The sequence below is a fragment of the Suillus fuscotomentosus genome (assembly GCF_016647785.1).
Source record: "Suillus fuscotomentosus strain FC203 chromosome Unknown F5891scaffold_217, whole genome shotgun sequence".
Classification (NCBI taxonomy): domain Eukaryota; kingdom Fungi; phylum Basidiomycota; class Agaricomycetes; order Boletales; family Suillaceae; genus Suillus; species Suillus fuscotomentosus.
Genome location: NW_024539729.1, coordinates 21,105 through 44,643, shown reverse-complemented (window position 1 = coordinate 44,643; position 23,539 = coordinate 21,105). Strand labels below are relative to the sequence as shown.

General features: G+C 47.6%; 1 non-coding gene across 1 annotated transcript; it reads left to right on the top strand.

Moving 5' to 3' along the window:
- Positions 1-412: 412 nt before the first annotated feature.
- On the top strand, positions 413-499 carry F5891DRAFT_t139. Its single transcript has one exon. It is a non-coding gene; the product is annotated as a tRNA-Tyr (tRNA).
- The last annotated feature ends 23,040 nt before the right edge of the window (positions 500-23,539 follow it).

Below are 23,539 nucleotides of genomic sequence, written 5' to 3'. Positions count from 1 at the left end.
ATGAGTTCTACGATGAAAAGTGCGAAATGCATGTGCTCACATCTTGACATTCGTTTTTTGCCCCACAACTTTCATCGTGTCTATGTAACTCCTAGACAGGTCCGCAGTGGACACGACCCTCTTTTGGCGGTTTTTTCGGTGGGTTTTGGGTATTGCTAGTCTCGCAATTGCTAGACGGAACCTGCGAGGGGCCAGCTGTCATGACATTGAGGAGAACGCTAGCTTGGTAGAGGAAGTTGAGACGTTGGATAATATCGCGATTGCCAACCCTGCTTGGGTTGGGGATATCGTCTTTGTTCTGTTTGCCCATCTGACAAGTTGGCAGTTGGGTAGTTTTGAAGCGCCAAAATATTTGGCTTAACGAGTGTCTGCCGTCACTTCATTATAACTAAAACAACGCGAAGGCTATCAACCGACCTTAGCTCAGTTGGAAGAGCGCGAGACTGTAATGGATAAACAAATCATCTTGAGGTCGCCTGTTCGAGCCAGGCAGGTCGGACTGTCGCGTCTTGTGTCTTTTTCTCACTTCAAGCTGTGATTTTGCCAAACGCAAGTACGTAGACCAGGGACAAACTTACTACGTATACGATAATTAATGTTTGCGGCATCGTGGATGGGGACTCTAGGTGTGAGGCACGAACACCACAGAGCCGGGTCTCGGGCTGAGTCGGCATCTGATTTTCTCCGTGTCATCAACAACGCGCTTCTCCTTGCCCAGATGACCTCCTCTCTCCGCACCTGCATTCCCCCACCTAGTAGATCTCTGAGACTCATCTGCAAGTGCTCCTTGTGCTCACACAGCTTCTGGGGTTCTTCACTCTGCTTCTGCTTCTCTCTCTCATTCTCTCTTGCTTATGAGCAGCCCTTGTTGCAATCCTCCTTGTTCCTCTTGTTCTTGCCCAAATCCCCCTCACTCCTCTCACCCTTCCTCACTCTCCTTCCCTTCTCCAGCTGCAAACATGGCCTGCTCTTGCTCTTCTCGCTCTCCATCTCCCACTCCTTCCTCAGATCCAGAGTGATTGGAGCCAGGATCTCTGACGGGTCTTCTGCAAGAGGACCTAGAGGCTGCCTTTCTTGCAGCCTGCCCTGTGCCAAAACTGGTCCTGGACCCTCCAACTTCTCTGGAGACTGGTACTTGCCACTCTCACTTGCCCACATCCCCTCCACAGGCTCTGAATCCAGCCTCACCTCCTCGCCCTGCTGCAAAATGCCCTTGTGGGGCTGGCATGGCTGTGAAGAAAGGTAAAGGGAAGGAAAAAGTCCCAGAGCCCCTTGTGCCATCAGTCCCTGCCCAGAAACTCTTCCCATTAACTCACCTTCCAAAGCCAACTCCAAGTTGTTGGGCTTCCTTAGCAGCCTCCTCGTTGGCTTCAGCTGCATCAGCCTCCACTCCTGCTCCATCACCAGTTCCTCCCACCTCCTTGCATCAGCAAAACCCTCCTGGGCTAAATTTCATGTAATCTTGAAAGTTTGTATAATTTTTCCTAATTACTCGTGTTTAGAAACAAAGTTGATAACAATGTAGCAGCAATATGAAATTGTTTCACAACAGAAGAGAATTAGTAAGGATTATCTGAATATTGAAAAAGTATGTCTATCAATGTATGAGTTGACCCAAAATGTGTTACAGTCCTCAAGAACAGTCTTGCTCGTCCATTCTCACGGAGCCGAGTCTCCAAACTTCGGTATAAGGTGGATACTGCGCACAATATCACCCACTGGCACGATACTAGCCACTCTGTCACTACCTCGCATCAATCTTGACAGTTTATAAAGTCCATTGTTTCGGTCCAGAGCAGGTGGGAAGGGAGTGAACCATTCAATATATGTGAGGTGAGGAGGAATGTTGACAGTGGGTGGAAAGAGCAATTGTAAAGACTTTGGGGGCAAGGAGAATATAACTCAAACTTGACCCACACTGAAACCTAACGAGTCAGTGAGCAGCGTAACAATCAGACAGCCGGCACCAAATCACGCACCTTTGAGATCATTTGTAACCGAGTCTTCGCAATAGCTAGAAGATGATAATGTGGGATGCAAATATCACAAAATGTCAAGAATTACTTGAATATACAAGAAGTATATCTATCTAATACGAATTCAATCAAAAATTGTTACAATCATTCAGAACAGTAGGACACCCCACCCAATCCCAGCAGCCACCAGTGCTTAGTGCACATGCCTGGCGCATGTCAGTGAATGCTGACGTGGCTTGAATGTGTGCAGAGGACACTGGAGAGCGCCAGAAGAGTGGAAAGAGGGCCGAGACAGGAAGCACGATGTAGAGACTTGTGTGTCTCATGGTCTGATATGACAGCTTTACACTAGGAAGTACATAGCATGAACTTGTAGTGTCACTCTGTGCGCTACCCGCAGCTATCTCTATATGAGGCGCAGCTTTCCTGCGCAACGCGCGCCATGCGCGCACCATTCCCGCGCTTCACGATGTATGCGCGCGCGCGTGTTCCCGCGCTTGCGCGCCCTTTAGCACTAGCCATCCAGATGCATCCATCCACTGTCCACCAAGCTCCCTAGTACGTATATTTCCATTTCCTTTATTAGCATAGTTCCACCTTTATTTTTATCATGGATTCTCACTCATATATATCTTTACATACCTACTCGGTAGCGCTTCGGCTCCGCATGACCGCGCTTAGGCGTGCTATATAAGCGCCAGCAGTACATACTACACTTTACCTTACTTTACCTCCCATTTACTTATTACTACTGACTTACTACTTAGCAGAACATAGTAGAACTCTATCTGTTTACACCTTGCATCTCTCTTCTCTTATCTAGTATTATATTATCACTTAAGTCTAGTCTTTATCATTTTCCGCATACACGCGCGCGCTTTCCCGCGCTTCGCGCGCGTGTTCCCGCGCCTTGCGCGCACCTGCGCTTTCTCGCGCTTCGCTGAAGCGCGTACCTCTAGATCTTGGCTGCACTCGCTTCCCCTTTAGGGTCGAATGCACTTGTCTCCTCAGGTAACGCAGACTAGGCAACGCACGGCCTTTCAACATTTATAGATACTGTCAGGAGCATCATTTGTTCCTAGCAGTATTGTTGTTTCTACAACGAGATGGAGGGTAGGATGTAGTGTAGGGCGCAAGTGGTGGTCATAGTAGCACGCTGCAAGGTTAAAGATAGTAGTAAACGAGAAAACAAAACATGCACACCTACTACTGACTAGAACAAGCGGCGAACGACTGAGTAAAATTTTGTTGAAGTTCATCATTTGCACATATTTGTTTCGCTCATGTGACTGTTTGTTGATATCAAACCATTTGCGTGTATTTGTTTGGCTTGCATGACTTTGGTTTGGAAACTTTTTGAACTTCTGACGTCGATCCCTCATGCCTCAATGTTCAATGTCGTCAGCCTCAATCATCAAGCTGATAGGTATGTCTTAGGTTTTTTTAAAAGTTCTATCTAACATTTGCAACTACAAAATAGGTATCAAGTTCGTATCAACTTTGCTTGGATCCATTTGAAGTGAGTGTGTCGGTCCTTGTTCCAGCCAGAGCCACGCTGATCCAAGTCATTGTCTGCTGTTTGCAGGTAGTGAGTGCGTCGATCATTGTTTGAGCAACCACCCAACTGCCACACTGATCCAACTCGTTGTCTGCTGTTCGCAGCGGGTGAGTGTGTTGATTCTCCTTTGAGCTCAAACCATGCTGATTGTCGTTGTCCGCCATTCGCAGCGTGTTGATCCTCCTTCCAGGGGTCACCATATGTCCTTTCTATAAATCCACTCGCGCGTCTTACTAATGTAGCTTTATTAGCTTATGCTCATCCACACATTCACACCTGTATGTGCTTGTCCGCACTCATTCTTGCTGCAACAGGTATGGCTTTGCTTTATCTAAGCCAGGGATTAGGTATTTGCGGTCAATTGTAGCTATACAGTAATTACTTTTGTGTCTATATTCTACAAGTGTCCATGTTGGTCATTACTAGCTGTGTTGCTACTTTACATACCATTTTCTAAATAAAAAAACTAATTCTTTTGTGTAATGCTGTCTGATGGTGTTTAGATTTGTGAATGATGCTCTTCTAAGTTTGAATGGATGGTCTCTCAAATGCACGACAAATTTTTCAAATAACTAATGATTGTAACCAATTCTGTCAAAGTTATTTGGGGTAACATAATCCATACAATCCTTCTAACCAGACGTTTTTTTGAGAAATTATGAGAAATTAGCGAATAATTTTTGATAATCATGTATATCTAGCCCAGGAGGGTTTTGCTGATGTGACCTCACCAGCACCCACCCTGTTCTTGATCTTGGCACCCACTCTGTTCCTGTCCACTTCCTCAACCTCTCCAGCACCCACCCTGTTGCCTCCATTCCTGCTCTCATCCACTCCAGCACCTGCTCTGCAGCACTCATTGTCGACCGACCAAGTACTGGTGCTCCTCCAATTAGTTAACACAGTATCATCTCCTGGTAAGCTGCCTCCTTGCTCATCTTTGTGGGTTCCTCCTTTGAGGCCTCACCTTTCATTGCAGCATTTGCTGTTCTTGTCTTGTGACATTGCTTTCTGTACCTCTGAGGGTTTCATCCCTCTCATTGTCTTGTGACTTTGCCTTCTGCACCTCCTGTGCCCTTCACACATGCTTTCTAACTCTTTCGGTTCAGTGCATACACCTGGCCTGCTTCCTGCAGTAGGTCTTATTCCTGCAGCGGGTCTCAAGACCCAGATTCATGGCCTTCCTCCTGCAGACCCTTCCCTGCAGCTGGATTCAAATGACCTGATTGACTATGGTCTTGTGGTTCACATTTTGAAGGAGGGATGGCAGACATACTTTCTGATAAACAGTCTCTCTGCTGATTTGACTTGTGCTACATTACATTATGCCAAAGCCCCATTAGAATTTGACATTGCGAATGAGCCTTCTATTTCTTATCCTGATTTCTGTGAAGTGGCTCACATGCTCCCCATTCTTATTGGGTGCCATCTAAACTCTCCCTTCAAGTCCGATGTAGAGACTCATGCCTCTCATGGTGTGATATGGCACTTTTCCCTAGGGAGTACATGGCATGAACTTGCAATGTCACTCTGTGTGCTACCCGCAACTATCCCTATATGAGGCACAGCTTTCCCGTGCAACACGCGCCATGCACGCACACTTCCCACACTTCATGATGTATATGCGCACACACTTTCCCGCACTTGAGCACCCTATAGTGCCAGCCATCTGGAAGCATCCATCCACTGTCCACCAAGCTATCTAGTGCGTATATTCCATTTCCCTTATTTGCATATCGTTCCACCTTTATTTTTATCATGGACCCTTACTTACATATATTTTTACTTACCTTACTCAGAAGTGCTTCAGCTCCGAGTGACAGTGCTTAGGTGCCATATATAAGCGCCAGCAGTAGATACTATGACGGGGGGGACTTTACCTAACTTTCTACCACTTATTACTTAGCAGAACATAGTTGAAATCTATTCTCTGACATTCACCTCACATCTCTCATCCCTATCTAATCATTACTTAAGCAAACTCACTCTTACTCTCTCTCATTTCTGCATACACACTAGGGAACTGCATGGGTATGGGTCAGGATTTTGTGACCCACGCAAATACCCATACCCATTGAAGGTACAACAATTCAGATGGTGAGTCTGAACAATGTTGGGTCTTGCAGAACCTAGCTGCTATTCAACCCTAAAGGGTTTCTGGACTAGGCTTAAGGCTCAGAGGAGAGAAAATATCATAGAAAACTACTGAGCACTCAGACTCATACTGGTAACTGGTGAAAAGATTGCTTGATTATGTAAGCTACAAAGGTGCCAACATAAGGTAAGGTAAAAACAGTCTCTACCAGCCCAGCCAGAAATGAATCCCTACACCGTGATGTACCTGTCACAGTCGCAGTGTAGCCATTCTATGCTTGGGTGCATTCACAGCGCGCGCACACGGCGCATGTAGAGTCGACTCTAGATGGGGAGTTGGTGGTATTAGGGCTGCAAAGGTGCATTTTTTAATGCTACTTCATCACACTAATTATTGTCAAGTCCCACAGCTGAATTCTATTGTCATGTGAGTTGTCCTTTATCATTCTTTCTTGTCTTTATTCCTTGCTCATTTTCTCAGACCTCTGCTGCACCCTCTCATACATTGTGTGCACCCTCTCGTATCCCATGCACCCTCTTGTACATCCAGCACACCCTCTCACACCTCTCAGACCTCCACCCTCTCATACATTGCGCACACCCTCTCGTACATCCTGCGCACCTCTCTAATGGCTCCAATCCACCCTCTCATGCATCCAGTGCACGCTCTCATGAGTCCGAGTCCGTAGATCCTCATTCAAGCAAAAGCCATGCTGATCCGAGTCATTGCCCACCATTCGCAGTTGGTCAGTCCATCAATCCTCATTCGGGCAAGAGCCATGCTGATCCATGTTGTCGCCCACCATTCGCAGTTCCCAATGTTCCCGATGCGACGGACGCCATGCGCGAATGCCCAGCACACACCAGCAAATTTGCCCGTGCCTCCACTCCTTGTGCCATCCACATATGTTCGAGTCACGTCAGCATTTGCTGACGTGTGCTGGACATATGTGCTAAGCACTGGTGGTGAATACCTATGGTACCTGCGGGTAAACCCTGCACGGGTGCGGGTAAGGGTCTGAGCTTGTTGTACCCACCAAAAACCTGTACCCGTCAGAGCGGGTATGGGTTTTTGCTGGGTGTGGGTGCGGGTATGGCCTCCAATACCCGGGGATTTACCTGTGCAGTTCCCTAATACACACATGCACTTTCCTGCGCTTCGCGCAATACACATGTGCATTCCCGTGCCTTGCGCGCACCTGCACTTTCTCGCACTTCACATTGGCCAATCAGTAGTGCTTTCAGTGCATACCTCTAGATCCTTGCTGCACTTGCTTTCCCTTTAGGGTTGAATGCACTTGTTGTCTCAAGTATAGCAGACTAGGCAATGTGTGACCTTACAACATTTATAGATACAGTCTGGAGCCTTGTTTGTGCCTCACTGTATTATTGTTTCTACACTGAGATTGCAGCCTCATTCTGAAAGCACTATGAGGGCATTCTGTCTGCTCACGACTTTCAACACAATTTTGCTGCATATATTTGCTATGACATCATGATTTGTCAACACTAGGTGAACAACTCTTCAGACTTCAATCTAGCTGTCTTCCAGCTATGAATTTTCTCTCACTACTTGGAGCATGTCAAGGCCAAGTCAAATTCTGCTCTTGCCTCTTGCATTGCTTCCCCAGAAGCCCAAGTGACTCGCAGCCAGTCCTTTTTTGCCTCTGCGAAATCTGCTAATGCCACCATGTCATCTGCCTCTATGTCTGCCTCCATGCTCATCTCAGAGTGACCAGTCACTAGAGCCACCTCTGAAGCCATTGGCATCTGGTGGTTCTGCACGGGAAAGCACTCCCCTCGCAATTGCAAGTCCTCCTCCAACACTTTCATCACAAAACACTCTGATGGGAAATGGCGCTCATCTGAAAACAAGCTGCTTTGCTTTCTATTCAATGGGGTCAAAGGCTGCTCAAAGAACCCCTGCCCATTTGCCCACAAGTGCTCCATCTATGGCAATGGATCAGCGGGTCACAACACCCAGTTGCATGCCCCCTCTTGATCTCCTTCCCATTGCCACACACCTCCTATGGGACAAATGGGAGGAGCTTCTTGATGCTGTGGGTGTTCTTGATGTTTTTTGGGATGTTCCTCTTGGCCTCCATAATGGGTTCTGTCTTGGTGTCTCCTTGTCAATTTCTTCTACCTTCTCCCTCCCAACAATAACTTGGCTCTTGAACATGCTGACTTCATTAATTCTCAGATTGATAAAGAGCTTGCAGCTGGCAGATATTCAATTGGTTATGATCTGGCCAAATTTTAATGCTGTAGAGACTCATGCCTCTCAATGCTGGATATACGGCCTTATTATCCACTAAAATTCCTACATGCACCAGCTCTTGTCTGAAGGACCAGTCATTCGCGCTCTTGCACGCACGCCCCACGTACATGCCTCACTCGTGCGTCATACATGCACTCACGCCTTTTGCGCGCGTCCCTTTAGGCTTCCACGCCCCTATCATCCATCCATCCATTCCATGTCCTTGTTGATTTACTGGTGCACTATTCTTATCTTCTCCATTGAATTAATGAACCTTCGGTCCGATGTCCATGCCTACATATATAGAGTTATTTAAACTTAGGATATATTTAGATTTGATATGGTTACTTAGTTCGGGTCCGCGCTCGGAAGCGTGCCACATAGCGTAATCTCTATTCTTAAATAGAGGGAGAGCTCTTTGGTTCTGGTACTTACTTCTCCCCTTATCTCAGTATACTGCAAAGGTGTATAGTGCACCTCCTTGCTTGAAATCAGTTTATGATTTTCCATTGACCAATGCTCGCGCATCTACTACTCCTTAAGGAGCCCTTTCTTATTGCTCGGAACGTGCCTTCGCTATGCATGCATGCCCCTCAAACCTCCTGCTCACGCATGCATCCCGCATGCCTTCACGCGTGTTACCTTCTCGTGCCTGCTAGTGCCCGCCTAGCTTGTAGAGTTTCCCTCTATTTTATCACCGAGGAACTTCTCTCAGTAGTTGTCCTTTGGGTTGAGTTGTTGTCTCGCATCCTGGTCTTGCTGTAGAGCACCCTTTAGCTTTTAGAGCTTTCACCTATAGTCAAGATTCCTCACCTTCAACGCCTTTTCGGCCCCTACCATATGGCTCCTTTGGGTGTTGTGGTAACTCTGAAGAAGTAGTGCCTCATTCAGGACCACTCCCTCCCTTGTTGTGACCCACTCATCCACTCCATAAACTCAGAAATCAATTTTGACACATTCAAATGTGATTGGGGCACCTTTGCACAATGCTACCTTCTTATTGCCCTTGCCCCTCCAGGTTCACAGGCTGTGGTCTTTGATGTGGATGCTGCCCATTGCTGCATGCCTGTAGCTCCAGAGGATTGTTGTTATGTCTGCATTTCTTGGAACAGCAAAGTCCATGTGGATCACTGCTGCTGCTTTGGTTGCTGAAGCTCCTCTGGCATTTTTGGCCGTTGCGCAGATGCCATTGTTGCCATCTTTTGGTTCAAGTCCATTGAGGACATTCTCAAGTGGGCAGACGACTTCCTTTTCCTTTGTTATCCTGATGGACACCTTCCTTCAGGTGAGTATACTTTCCCATACAACACCTCTCTTATTTGGTCAATTGCAAAATATCTTGGCTGGCTGTGGTCTCCAGAAAAGTTTCGTGATTTTCTTGCCATCTTCATTTATGTACATCGGCTTTGAATGGGACCTTGCTCCCAAGACTGTCTGCATCCCCCAAGAAAAGAAAGTAAAATATCTTGAACACCTCTCTGGTTGGGCTGCCAGTGTGAAGGTATCTGCCCATGAGTGTGCAGTCCTCATTGGCACCCTCAACCATTGCTCCACAGATGTCATTGCTGGCCACTCACACCTTGCCTCCCTGTACCACTTTGCCTCAAAGTTCTCGGTCTCTTCCTCATGCTTCAAACTCTGCACTGTTCCTGCCTCTGTTGCCAGTGATATCATCTGGTGGCAAGACCATCTCTCATCCGCCTGGTGTGGCTTGTCTATTATGACTCCCCCGTCTCCTCATCCAGCTCCCATCTTTGTAGATGCCCGTCTTTTGGAGGGTTGGCATAGTGAGGGCTGGGATATTGGTTGGGCGGAAATGGTTGCCATTGAGCTGGGCCTCTGCTGTGTCATTTCGGCTGGTTTTCATAATGCTCACTTTATTCTTCGTTCAGACAACCAAGGAGTGGTGGAGGCTTTCAAGGCAGGCATATCCCATAATTCAGAACAGAACTCCATCCTTTGTCGCATCATCTTCTTGTTCCAAGAGTTTTCAATGTGGTTTTCCATTATTTGGGTTCCTTCAGCAGAAAATCTAGCAGATGCTCCTTCTCATGGGGTTCACAGTACTGCTAAGCGGTTTGCCTTCACACCCTGTATTCCTCACCATTTACGCAAATTTGTCTGCTTGCACCCATAGTAGTACATAATTTTCATATATGTCATTGTTCATATTTGTCATGTGGCGATGGTATATTCCTCTCTCTCTGATCTCACGCTAAGCTTCACCCACAATGGACTCATTCATTGTGCTGCATGCCTTAATCAATGCAGTGACTTGCCAGGCCTGGAAACATGAGACCCTCAAAGGATATCAAGGTGGTGTGAATTGTTTTTTGGCCTTCTGCTCCTCCATCAACCTTCCTGCATCCCTGCCCGTCCACGAATGGATTCTGTGCGCCTTTGCAGCCCATCGTATGGGTACTTGCTCAGGCTCTGCCATTGCAAATGACATCTTCAGTCTTCATGCTTGGCACATCTCAAACGGGGCTCCTTGGCTTGGTGGCACTTGCTTGAAATATGATCTCCGCTTGGCAAAGTGTCTCACACCTGACTCTTCAAGACACCCTCCATGCCCTTCAGTCACCTCTGAAATACTCGACATTCTGCATGCTTCCCTTGATGTCTCCACCCCTCTCCATGCTTGTGTGCTTGCATGTGCAGACTCAGTCTTCTGGGGGCAGGGCCACCTGGGCGAGTTTCTCCCCACCTCTCAATCTTGTTTCTCTCCCAACTTCTTTCCCACTTGCGTGGTCTTTCATCCTCAGGGGTAGTGCTGCCATGGTCTGGTTCTACCAGACTCAATGAACTCCGAACTGGACCTTTGCAAATGGTTTGGTCAGGTCCGATCCAGTTATTTTGAGGTTCGAATGTGAACCAAACCTGATGTAGAGACTCATGCCTCTCATGGTATGATATGGCACTTTTCACTAGGGAGTACATTGCACAAACTTACAGCATCACTCTGTGTGCTATCCACAGCTATCCATATATGAGGCACAGCTTTCCTGCACAATGCACGCCATGCGCACACACTTCCCACACTTCGTGATGTATATGCACACATGCTTTCCTGTGTTTGAGCGCCCTATAGCGCCAGCCATCCAGACACATCCATCCACTGTCCACCAAGCCCTCTAGTGCGTATATTTCCATTTGCCCTTATTTGCATATTGTTCCACCTTTATTTTTACCATGGGCCCTTACTTATATATATCTTCACATATCTTACTCAGTAGCGCTTCGGCTCCGCATGACAGTGCTTAGGTGCCACTTATAAGTGCCAGCAGTACATATTAGAAACTAACCTCACCTCACCTAACTTTCTACCACTTACTACCTAGCAGAACATAGTTGAAATCTATTTATATTCACCTCGCACTTGCATCTCTTGTCTAGTGTCTAATCATCACTTAAAAAAACTCACTCTTATTCTCTCTCATTTCGGCATACATACACACATTCCTGCGCCACGCACGCACCTGTGCTTTCTCATGCTTCACATTGGCCGACCAGTAGCACCTACTACTAGATCCTTGCTGCACTCACTTCCCCTTGGCCGAATGCACTTGTTGTCTCAAGTACAGCAGACTAGGCAACATGCAACCTTACAACATTTATCGATACAGTCTGGAGCCTCATTCATGGCTCACTGTATTGTAGTTTCTACACCGAAATTTTTTTACAGTGAGCAAAAAAAAACATATTGTGCTTGTGAAAAAAACATATAGTACTTGTACTTGTAGCTACATATTCAACACAGCTGCTTCTGCCTCAACCATTGCAGAAACATGGCCATTCCTATATGCTGCCTTCAACAACTGCAGCAAGCTGAACATCAATGCTGCAAGTCCATTGTGTCTCACAGTAGAAGTGATTCCTCCACTCAAGAAAGCCTGTTCAGAGGGGACAGAGCTGCCTTGAATAGGCAGATAGTCCCGTGTGATGCGTGTGAGTGTAGGGTATTGTAGTGAGTGAAGCTAGTAAATAGATTTAGTAGCAAGAAAATGAATCAAAAACATTAGCTACTCCCCACCACTCGACAATATCATCAGCTTCCTCCAGTGGTGAAACAGGTACATGACGAGTTCTTGATGAGGATTATGAGCGAGTTGGTCTGCAGCTTGACATACCTCAATGGCCTTGCGCATCCATGCACCACCATACTGGTTTTCATGCGAGGGTCTTGTTGGTAGAGCAGACTCTTTGGTAGGTGCCTGAGCTGGTGGTTTATAATACTTGTCAAAATATAAATGTAAGTATGAGAAGGATAATGGAACAAGTACTACTTACCACAGCCTCAAGGTGAACCCTCCCATCCATAACATCTTGAGTGTCCCATTGTTCTTCAACATAGGCAAGCTTGTAGTTAGGGATTTGCATGGGTATGGGTAACCTGCATGGGTCACGGGTACAGGTACTACTGGGGTATGGGTATGGGTCAGGATTCTAAGACCTGCACTCTTACCTGTACCCCAGCTATACCCGTGTCTTCCACAACTGTCATCAATGTCTTCGCTCACCATGCCACTACCAACATCTTCATGCCCAGCACTTTCGCACCCAGCAACAATTTCTGCACCTCCTGCATTAGTAATAGCAGACACCATACTTCCTGCTGAAGGTACAACAATTCAGATGGTGAGTCTGAACAATGTTGGGTCTTGCAGAACCTAGCTGCTATTCAACCCTAAAGGGTTTCTGGACCAGGCTCAAGGCTCAGAGGAGAGGAAATATCATGAAAACTTGCTGATCTCTTAGACTTATACTGGTAACTAGTGAAAAGATAACTTGCTTATGTAAGCTACAAAAGTGCCAACATAAGGTAAGGTAGAAACAGTCTCTACCAGCCCAGCCAGAAATGAATCCCTACACCACGTGCATGCTACAACTGGCACCTAACATGCCTTCCCAAGTCCACCAACTCCACGTTCACAGCACACACACCCAAAACGGTGTAGGACTGGAAGTCCTTGTAGCCTCATAGAGGCTATTTTTGCAGTATCCCTCAGCATCCTATTACTTTACTATGTGAAGCGCAGCTTTCCTGTGCGTGCGCACAGCCGCGCTGAAGGTACAACAATTCAGATGGTGAGTCTGAACAATGTGTTGGGTCTTGCAGAACCTAGCTGCTATTCGACCCTAAAGGGTTTCTGGACTAGGCTTAAGGCTCAGAGGAGAGGAAATATCATAGAAAACTGCTGAGCACTCAGACTCATACTGGTAACTGGTGAAAAGATTGCTTGATTATGTAAGCTACAAAAGTGCCAACATAAGGTAAGGTAAAAACAGTCTCTACAAGCCCAGCCAGAAATGAATCCCTACACCGCTTTCTCATGTTTCATCAGCTGACATTTCACACCATCTGTCTATGTCCAACCAACCCAATGGTATGTTATTCTATGATTATATTTACATATCAGACCATTTCCACATTGCACCACCTTTATTTTACATATAGCTTTACATACCTTACTCAGTAGCACATCAGCTCGGTGTAGAGAATCATGCCTCTCATGGCGTGATATGGCAGTTTCCACTAAGGGAGTATACAGCACCAACTCGCAGCACCACTCTGTGTACTGTCCACAGCAATTCCTATATGAGGCGCAGCTTTCCCGCGCAACGCGCGCCATGCGCGCCATGCGCGCACCATTCCCGCGCTTGCGCGCCCTATAGCGCTAACCATCCAGAAGCATCCATCCACTGTCCACCAAGCTCCCTAGTGCGTATATTTCTATTTCTCTCATTGCATATTATTCCATCTTTATTTTTATCATGGATTCTCACTCATATATATTTTTACATACCTACTCGGTAGCGCTTCGGCTCCGCATGACCGCGCTTAGGCGCGCTATATAAGCGCCAGCAGTACATACTACACTTACCTTACTTTTACCTCCCAATTACTAGTTACCACCCACTATTTACTTAGCAGAACATAGTAGAAGTCTATTTGTCTACACTTTGCATCACTCTTCTCTTATCTTGTATCATATCATCACTTAAGTTTAGTCTCTCTACCACTTCCGCACGCGCACGCGCGCTTTCCCGCGCTTCGCGCTAATACGCGCGCGTGTTCCCGCGCCTTGCGCGCACCTGCGCTTTCTCGCGCTTCGCTTCAGCGCACACTTCTAGATCCTTGCTGCACTCGCTTCCCCTAGGGTCGAATGCGCTTGTCTCCTCAAGTAACGCAGACTAGGCAACGCACGACCTACAACATTTTTTAGATACAGTTTGGAGCATCATTGTTCCTCTCTGTATTGTTGTTTCTACATCGGTTCTGCATGACAGTGCTTAGTGCCCTACTTAAGTGGCAGTAGTACATATCCTTCAGTAGCTTGTTTTCTGGATGTTCCAGTAGCAACTCCCATTAGCCTACAGTTGGTAGCTATTGGCAATCCATATCCATTTACCACCTGCACCATGTCCGTTACTGTTCCGCTTTATGTCTATTTCTATTATCTATCATCTCTATTATCATCCAAACCACCTGTGCTGCAGCTACACCTTCCCATGCCTTTGGCTATCGGCCACCGCTTTGTTCCTGCATGCGCACCCGCCGCTTTCCTGCACTTCACATTGGCTACTAAGCAGCACCTTTGGCACTCATTTCTTGACCTTTGCTGCACTAGCTTCCCCTAGGGTCGAATGCACTTGTTCCGCAAGTATAGCAGACTAGGTGTTGGACGACCTACAACATAATGATATCAGTTTGGAGCATATAGCACCACACTGAGTTGTAAACCTACAACGGCAACTTACACTGGCTGAAAGATTCGCAGTGGCTATGAAGCAGATGGGGAAACAAATGAAACAGGATGAACATGCATCACTACCCAATGTGGTTGAGCTGGCAGTGGGCATGAAGGTGATGGTCACCTTAAACATCGAAACTGATCTGGATGTTGCAAATGGGGCAAGAGGAGAAGTAGTGGAAATTGTGTTGGACGAGCGCAAGTCGAACTTTGCATCGAGAAATGCTGTCATGGAGCTATGTTATCCTCCAGCATATGTTCTCATCAAGTTGAACCGTACCAAAGCCAGAGTTCTTGAGAATCTGGATTCTGGTATTCTGCCATTGGTCCCCATGCAATGGACATTTTGTACTATGATTGGTGGCCATGAAGAAGTTGTGATGCAGATGCAACTGCCATTAACACCAGCATATGCATTTACAGACTACCAATCACAGGGTCGAACAATCAGCAACACAATTGTTGATATCGCACAACCACCAAGTGGAGAACTTACACCATTCAATGTATATGTTGCACTGTCACGAGGTCATGGACGAGAAAACATCTGCCTTCCTCGAGACTTCAATGAAAAGCTTGTCACCACTTATCCTAATGAGTACCTCAGGCTTGAAGATAAGTGTTTATTGGAACTGGATGAAGTAACAGAGAGGTGGTGGGAACAAAGGAGGAAGCTAATTTTGTAAGAAATGTTGTTGCTGATCATGAGTGGGGCAATTGGCAATTTGGCAATAATGTAATGGCATAGAGAAATAGGCCCTTGAGAGAAAGCATCTCCTGTAGTGCCAGCTTCACCTAATTATACTTTTCGCCCTCCAGCACACCAAAGAAAGTTACTAGTAAGGTAGGTAGAGCTCAAACACAGACAATACAATGTTTTGCAAAATGAAACAGAGTTTCTCTTCACTGTGTGGTGTAGCACAATAATGTGGCTGTGATTTGTTTGGTTTTTTCCCATGGGTTCAATGTTTGGGTACACTTCAGCCACAATTATGGGGTGATAGTGACCTTGTGGTACAGTCATAGACAGGCAAACTCCACAAATCTGGATGGTGCCAAAGATTGATTTTTTCTGCTGCCACAAATAACCAGAAATTTATTTTTAGTGCAGAACCCATTCATTGAGGACCAAAGCAACTGATTTGCATGAGTAGATTCTTATAAAACCACCATATAAGGGTTTTGGAGGCCAAAAATTTGGCCAACACCTGAAAAAAATCCTAAATTCATGAAAAATATGCCAATCGCTTCCTTTAGAGGTCCTGCACATGATTCCATTAAAATGTCAACAAAATCTTGAGTAATTTCAGCACTAAAAAGTCAGTAAGTATTGATATCATTGCCTCCACTATGCCCCAAAATGTCATAATTATTCCTTTTTATGACTTACTTAACTACAAAGAGGTGAAATAAAGCTGTACACAAATGATTCCGACCAAATTCTGGTGCAGAGGGTACCTTGGGCCACTCTCACAGTCCTCTCAGACCCCCAAAGGGGTACACAACATCGCTCAACTTGCTCAAAATTTTGGCCAACCCAAAACCTCATGGGAAATTTTTCAAAGGAGTGTTTTTAGATGTATTTTGGCTCCCTGAGTTCAAATCTGACCTCGGTTTGGCCCAAAAAAATTATCTTGAGCAGCTGCAAAAATTGTTGAGTTTACTTATCCACGACTGTACAAGGTGACCATGGTGAAACCTGACCAATCACTACATTTAGCCCTTGGTTAATATTAGTGTTAGTAGGCCTGATTAGGTGAAGTAATCATGTGTACAAAGACTTAGTCATACACTACAACTACGCCAGGTTTCTTCTTCATCAATCACTTGTCAGTATGCAGGCTCTCCAGATTGTCGAGTATGCTGCCTCATTTCAGCATCATGTAGCCTCATGTAGCTGCTATCTACTGCAAATAGACCACCCTGCCCCCATTCTACTTGGTGTGATAACTTTAGGTCAGGTATGCACCAAGCTGACCAGATGACTTACCATGAGGCAAAGGGACTTAAGCTTGTTGCTCGTGGCCCAAGTTGCTTTACATGCCTCCCTCTTTCTTACTACCATCTCCATGATCCTGCAACATGTTGGTGAGTTGCACACTTTTTCTGTTTGATAGCTGTCATCTAATGCAAGTTCAAACTATTTAGACCATAAATCCAAGCACACTCTTAAGCCAACACCTTGTTTGGTGCAATTGCACCGTTTGTAAGGGTGCAACATCCACTGAAGGTGACCAGTACATCCTGAGTTATCTATGCGACAATCACCGCTGAACCTAGAACCTCAGCCAGTCTGCTATTGCACAGAGAGGCCGTGCTAGAGGTCCAGCTCCCTCCCCTGTTGTTCAATGTGGACGTGCGATGCCACAACTCCCTCGTGGGGTGGTATCAACTGCTCGTACTCATGTTGGCACTTCAACTCATGTCTCCTCATCCTGAATGAGTGGTTCACGTGGTGCTATTCTTCCTGGTAATGCACAGGTATCGCCTTTAGGATCAGCTACATCACACAGTGAAGAGTCCGATATTCAGAAAAATTTCACCTGTACACCGTCACCCTTGTGAATTGTAATATATGTACATATATACCTGTAGCATCATACTAACTTCAAGTTTTTAAGCATAGATAGCTACAAATCTATGTAGATTGACACTGAATATCCCCAGCAAGAATCACCTACACCAACACTACCTTCTCATGACCCCATACCATTGTCATCCCAACATCTTCAGCACTCAACCTCGTCGGAAGCCACACAATCTCCACCATCCAAATATCTTCGGGTTGCCCCTGAAGCCCACACTGTGCCACTCTTAGTGACATGTACCACACCTGTTCTACTTGCCAGCAATCACCAGATCCCTCTTGCACAATCTCGTCCTACCCTTGTCCCTTGCCAAACTCAGTTACCTGCCATGAAGCGCCCACGGCAGAAGGCCAGCAGTATGCATATGATGGTTCAATGTGAAGAAGATGAAGTAATCCGTGATGCCCTACAGTCTGAGTCCCAGCCTCCCCAAGAAGACTCTCTTGGGTTATATGATGACCCCGACACAGGTGATGAGGTCCACTGTGACCCACTTCTCCATACAGAATGACATGATGAAGATTTGGATGCAGAGGTCATCCCCAATGTATAGGTTACCCCCTCCAACAGTCAGCATGCACCTGTGGATCAGGTGCAGATCATGCCAAGAAGCGAGTTCAAAGTGCCACTCAATCCACGTCAGGTATATCAAGATGCTCATCCGGACTGGTTCGGATGTATCATCATCATCATGGTGGCTATTCTACATGCGAAGCATCATGTTTCTTTTTGTGCTTGTGCTCTGATCTTCATTGTGTTACCACCATTCTCTTCTCTCTAGGCATTCTTCATCCCACACAGCCTCTTCCTACAACTCTCAACACTGTTATTCACCGCCTTGATCTCCATGACTGTTATGATGATGAGTTGTGTGCGGACTGGGATGATCTAACAGTGATGATCACAACAGTGATACCTCATGCTGAGAGTCCAAGGTCGGCTCTTACAGATAAGCAAGAGTTGCGTATGCTAGTGGAGGTGAGCGATGGTAGTAGTTACAGGCAGAAGGGGTCTCAAGTCCTTCTGAAGGTGCGGTGTAGAAGAGGAATGGAAAGTGGATGAAAATAGGTGGTGTGAGATAACTCAAGTAGTCCTCGGTGAGTGAGATATACGTCGGCCCAAGGGGATTGCTACTGAGAAGGTTCCTCTAGGTGTATAAACAAAGGGAAACACTGAACCGGGCGCTTGGTCAAGCCTGGTTAGGCGCGCGACAATGAGCGAAGCGCGAGCGAACGAAAGCGACGTGAGGCGCCGATGAGCGATAGCGGCCAACAACAGATATCGGCGCGCGACTTATACGGAAGCGCGCGCTTTAAGCAGAAGCGATGCGCGCGGGGGTGATAGAGCGCAGCGACTCTTAATGAGTCAGAATACTAATTTGACAGAGTTTCTAGTAGAGTACGGCGACGGCGCTCGTATTGTACTTTGATACCCTTTCTAGTTTTTAGAGGATAACTTTAGACTTATAGTCCAACGACGTGTGGGCAGGAAAAGATACCCTTACACAGTTTATGTACGTCTATATATACTAAGTAATGATAAGCGCTGTCAAGCGCTAAAGCGAGCCGAGAAGCGAAGCGGACGCGAGATAATATGTAATAAGGGTTCATAACGGAAACATACGAAATATGACCATAAGCGCCGGAGATATGTTAAATCAATGAAAATAGAATCGGAATACGCACCGACAAACCGAACGGACATGGAATGGATGGACGGAGGACGTGCGACGGAACCAAGGATGTGCGCGCCGATGCGCGACTAAGAAGCGACCGGAGCGCTGGCGCTTGCGAGCGGCCGACAAAGCGCGGGGGCGCGCTGCGTGAGGTATGAGTCGTGCTATGTGAGGAAGTGGTAGTAAGAATGGGATTTTAGACCCCTGCAAGGCCACAGAGATATTAGTCTCTACATCTCATAGGAACTTAGCTTCTGACTGTCCCCAGTCAGTGTATATAGGGGCGGAGAGACTTGGTAAAATTTCGACGAGGAAAGTCACGTGACCGTGGGTAGGACGCGTTGAAAGCGTATGTGGAACGGTCCACCGGCGTTTTGCGAGCTTGTGGACTGCGAGCGCTATTGTGCTGACATAATGTGGTTCGTTTCGGGCATAAAAGAACCGGCCTCGCGTCGCGCTTCTCTTCTTCAATTCAATTATCCATCGCGTCTTCGCGATAATCTCTTCATCGCTATACCATCATGTCCTCCATTCCTTTTAACCCTGCTATGCTTACTGCGTCTCCCTCCCCTTCACCCGAACCTGAGGAGCGCCCTCAAGATGAAGGTAACGCGTCCGTTGACGACGCCACCCTCGACGACGCGACTCCGAAGGAGCCGCAGGAAACTGTTGCCGACCGGATCCGTCGGTCTTGGGCGGTGACACTAGGCATGATGCGTGTCTCGGTGAAGACCAGTCCTCCTGCGAAACCGGAGCTCCTCGAAGATCAGGAGACTTGGCTCTGCGCTTGGGAACGGACTATGGTGAGTTTGTATGATTGATGTGTCGCTTACTGATCACTAATATAACTTTTCTTAGAGCGACATGAGTTCGCTGTTTGACCAGGCGCGCGCCGCTGAGGTACATCTGTCCCTCAGCGATGCGGAAGCGGTCGATCTTGCCGCTGGCAAGGTCGCCGCTAAGGCCCTTTACAAGACCGTTAAGGCTTGGAAGGAGAAGGCTGTGGAGTCCGCGCCGACGGCGCGTCAGGTGCGTTTGGAGAAAGAGAAGGCGCTGGAATCTGCGCCGACGGCTGAGAAGGCGGCCTCATCGGAGGTGACTGACATGGGTCGCCCGGTAAGTTTCTTTCTTTTATGTCTCCTTTTTTTTTTTCGCTAACTTGTTCTTACTAGCGTCTCGGCGGTCGTATTACCACGACTCCGGTGATTACGCATCCGGACGTCCCGTGCGCGCGATGCGCGACTGCTGAGATCCCTTGCGTGCTGGTCAATGGCAACCTGCGCTGCAAGGGATGCACCAAGGCCAAGAAGGGCTGTTCCTTTGGTATGTTTCCTCTTTTCCTTCTTTCATCTTTTTACTAACTATCTTCTTTCAGTTGGCGACAAGGCAAAGGAGCGCGCGCCGGCTGCGCCGAAACCCAAGGTGGCCGCGTCGACCGCTGCGCCTAAGGCGAAGACGCCTGTTCCTGCACCTGCCCCTAAGGGCAAAACGCCTCCTCCTGTCGCTGGGCCGGCGCCAGGTTCGGTTACCGATACCGTCCCTAATGTTGGTTCATCGGACGTGGAAATCGTCGGTGAGTCGACCGTTGATGAGGATGCCGCCGTTGGCGGCAAGACGATTGTCGTTCAACGTGCGAAGCGTCCTCTCGCTTCCCGTCCTGCGCCAGCGCCTAAGCGCCCTCGCCTTGACTTGGCGGCACAGTTGGACGAGTCTCGTATCGAGGCCGCTCAACTGCGCATTCGAAACGCTGAGCTGGAGGCCGAGGTGGCGAAGTGGAAGGGGGTAGTTGTTGACATGCGGCAGCATAGCCGTATGCAGGAGGCGGAGGTATTGGCGATGAGCAATCGCATTTACAGCATGGGGCGCGATTGGGGTGCTTGGGAGAAGGAGATTGCGGAAATGCTAGAGGAGAAGAAGGAGTGATAGCTAGAATGTTTTCTTCTTAGTATAGAGTCCCTGTTGGCGCCAGCGCGCCTGTACTATAGAGTCTCCCCGCAGAGCGGCGCCTGGTGCGTCTTAATATTAGTATCCTGTCGCATCCGGTCCAATTCCAATCCAATTCCATTTCCATGTCTGATTCAGTTCGCCAGCCTAATGAAGTAAGGAAATTCTGAGTAAGCGCATGAAATAATATAGAGTCATAAGAAAATACGGCGGTCGCGCAAGCTGCGCGCTTGTCTTTTCTTCATCGGACGTCCTGTCGCGTCTATTCCTTCGTTATCCCTGTGCGTTGCCTGGGTATTAGGTGCTGTTGGCATATAACATTATAAACGTAAATGTGCGCGGCGCGGCGGCGCGCGTTCGAAAGAGAAGGTCTATGGGTGGTTATGCGCGCGCTTCTATGATAACTTATCTTTTGAATATATATATATATATGGGGTTGATTATCGGCCGATCGGCTTTGCATAGGATAGAGTCTGTTGGTTGTATGTTCAATGCAATGCGCATGTTATGAGACATGATAAGGGAAACTGAGGTCGCCGGCCGAAGCCTGGGGTAAAACGGAGAGAAGTGAAATCTATGGTATGTTTTTGCGGTTGTTTTTGGGTTATATGTTGTTTTTGTTGATGTGTTGAGCGGGGTAATAGCGGTTTTGTGCGGATATGTGCGTGAGAGTGTTGGTTAATATGCGGGAAGTGGATAAGCGCTATGCGTCGAACGCACGCTCGGGTTCGTCTTCGTCGGGTTCTTCGACATCTTCGTCGGCTAAGTGATCAAGGGTTTCATCGTCTTTACTGGTGATGCTTGTCACCATAATGCGCTCATTGCTGCGCGGAAAATAGGGAATGACGCAGAACGCTGCGTAGTGCAATTTAGAGATAGCGCCGTCCAACTCGGCCAGCAGATATGAGCCTCCCTTCGTGCGGCGCACTATTATCATTGGTCCCAAGTATCGTGGCTTTGTCTTCTTGCTGAGCTCGTACTCAACCTTTGAATTGCGCACCAGCACTAAGGTGCCGGGCGCGTGATCATAGTCGCGGATAGTCGCACGGAAGCGTTTTTCGAAGTCGCGAACCGACGCGAAGCGCGCCTTCATTACCTTGTCTCTAATAGCCGTGAGATCCTCAATGCGCTTCTGCAACTGGCGTGCGCGCCATGCAATGAGTTCTGTGGTACTAAACGCCGCGCGCGCTGGTGTTGGCGCTAAGAACGTTGCTTCTGTTAGGTCAAAAGGGAAGATCGGCTCTACGCCGTGCACCATAAAATACGGTGATAAACCCGTTGCGCGATGTATGGTGACGCGCTCGGCCCAAAATACCGAGTGAACGACTTGATACCAATGAGTATCATCTCCATCGCAAGTTTTAATGATGGCCTCCCGGACATCACGATGTCGGCGCTCTACTATACCATTCGCTTGCGAATTATAAGGCGATATGCGGATTGGGTGGATATCGTACCGCTCTGCGAGCATATCAGCGGCTAATCTATAAGCGGGCGCGTTGTCAGTAATAATCTCCATGATAGGGCCCCATCGACATAGGAGTTCTTCATATATGAAGGCCATAAGCGATTTCGTATTCTCCTTGCGCAACATGCGCCATTCCGGATATGACGTAAGTGCGCAACGCGCTTGAACTAGATACTCATATCCTCCCGCTTTGGGCATTTTCATTGTGTCAATGTGCACCCTGCGGAACAATCCTCCTGGTGTCGGTACCATCGGCGGGACATGAAGCTTGAGCGATTGCCTGGTCTGGCACTCGTGGCATGTGCGCGTGTACCATTTAATGTCGTCATCTATGTGCGGCCACCAAAAACGCAGTAGCAACCGCGAGCGAACGGCGTATATTCCTTTGTGCCCTAGATCGTCGTGCGCTTGCTTCAAAATTTGGTAGCGCTTATGCGGCCTTACCACGATCTGGTGCTTGCCGTTCGCCTCGCGGCGCCAAAGGTTATCTTCCAGAACAAAGAAGCGCGCCGCGTGGTTAACGAACACGGTGAAAGCATCATCTGTAAATTCAGCGGGTTTGTTGCGATTGAGTAGGAAACGTTCTATCAATACCATGCGCCTATCGAGCGCTTGCGCTTTCTCGGATCGCGGAATCTGCGGGTCATCTTGTAGTGGCTCTGCAACATCAAGGAAGGTTCGTAAGACAGGTAGGCGCCTCGGTAACTGCGTGAACGGCATCATATGTGCGGTTAAATCATATTTGGCGCCGGCCGACTCTACTTGGAGTGTCCTATCGTTCAGGATCGCGAACCCAAATGAGTAAGCGCGGTCAATCCAATCCTCGTGATCGTCATCTTCTTCTGGATCATCGTCGGTGCGCGGTCTCCTTGAGAGACCGTCTACACCGGCGTGTTTCGCGGTGGGCACATGAACGAGATTAAATTGAAATAGAAGAATACCCGCGATCCATCGATTGATGGTCGCGTTGGGTTGCAGATCGGGATTATTGATCATACCTTTAATATACTTCGCGTCGACTTCGACCGTTAAGTTGACGACGCCGAATATATATACGCGCACTGCGCGCAGCGCGCGATACAAGCCGTATAGCTCGAGTTTCGCTTGGGAGTAGCGGCTCTCGACTTCGTTGAGCGCGATTGATCCGAACCGATTTGGATATCGCTTGCCATCTTCGCCAACTTGTAGCAGAATATACCCGATCGCGACGCAAGAGGTATC